A 1,275-nucleotide genomic window follows, 5' to 3' on the forward strand; every position below is an offset into this window, starting at 1 on the left:
ATATTAAATAACCATATATAGATTTATTGGTTAACTTTTCTAAGATTGTATGAAGCCGTTTTTCTCTTGGGGTAATTGATTTTTTTTAACATGGGTTTTGAATAAATTGTCTTAAAAGGCTCTTTAGTTTATGGTAATTATTTAATACATATATTAAATTATATATATATTCTATTTTTTTGCTTGTTAGAAAAAAAATACAACAACAGCCTTTTAATAAATTAAAAGCTGCAACTTGTCTTTTTTTACACCTCTTAATATCCTGTGAATTTGAACCTAACAGCAAATGTTTCATCAGGGGCTTGAGCGAGCAGAATCTCCAACATGAGGTTAAATTAACTGTCTGAAAAAAAAATTGTTTGGAGTCCAAATTTAAGATCAAAAAAGTTAATACATGAGCAAATAAATAGAATAAATAATAAAGCTTGCTTTTTTTCTGTTGAAACTTCTGAACACAACACCCATATGAAAGCCCAGTCTCCTATTAAAACTTAAAATTAAACACTAAAGAAATACAATAATAATGAAAATGAACATATTTTTCAGAACATGACATTACATTCAAAGTATTTTATTTCAGTAGGACTGAGGTGATCTTTTGATGCAATATAGTCAATATCCAATGTTTTACATGGCCTATGTGATTATTTTCCTACACTTAGCACAAAAAATAAGGAAAYTTGAGTTTGGTAAATTTTTTCTTTGTTGTAACAAGACTTCTTGGCAATAAATCTTACACCAGGCACCTGATTAGCAGCACCTTTGGGTACCAGAAGCTCAAAACAAGAGTCAGTAGCAACAATACAATAAGCATTAACAGAGAAGATTTGGCTAATTTTTACCTGCGCAACCCACATACTCTGCTCTACTGCTCATCCCGCAAATCCATGATCCTTACAAATGTGGCACCATTTAAAAGGGAAATTAACACGCTTCCCAACAGTTTAAGATTGATTACCAAGAAGCATTGTTAATGGGCCTCATGCAAGAACCGTTCATACGCACAGATTTGTTCTTAAATTGTGCGTACGAGTGATTTAGTAGAATTTGTGGCATTCACCAATGTTTTCGTATTCTAAGATTTTTTTCAGAACGAACAAAATTCACGAGTGGTCCAGACCTGTCGTATTTTTTACGAGCAGTCAGTCTGCTGTTATCCAGACGGGTTTTCTTCATTAATAACCTGTTGACAATAGGCTATTCTGCTTGAATTAGAGTTATAATTTTAAATGTAATAAGTTAGACTAACGATATAAATTGTTCGTCCGTCCGTTT

The 1,275-nt window shown here is 31.9% G+C and overlaps 1 protein-coding gene across 1 annotated transcript in view; it reads right to left on the reverse strand.

Moving 5' to 3' along the window:
- unc79 (unc-79 homolog, NALCN channel complex subunit) overlaps positions 1 to 1,275 on the reverse strand; it is a 51,463-nt gene that overhangs the window by 34,222 nt on the left and 15,966 nt on the right. The window lies entirely within an intron of this gene.

Source organism: Austrofundulus limnaeus, unplaced genomic scaffold, assembly GCF_001266775.1.
Source record: "Austrofundulus limnaeus strain Quisiro unplaced genomic scaffold, Austrofundulus_limnaeus-1.0 Scaffold2, whole genome shotgun sequence".
In the NCBI taxonomy this organism is placed as follows: domain Eukaryota; kingdom Metazoa; phylum Chordata; class Actinopteri; order Cyprinodontiformes; family Rivulidae; genus Austrofundulus; species Austrofundulus limnaeus.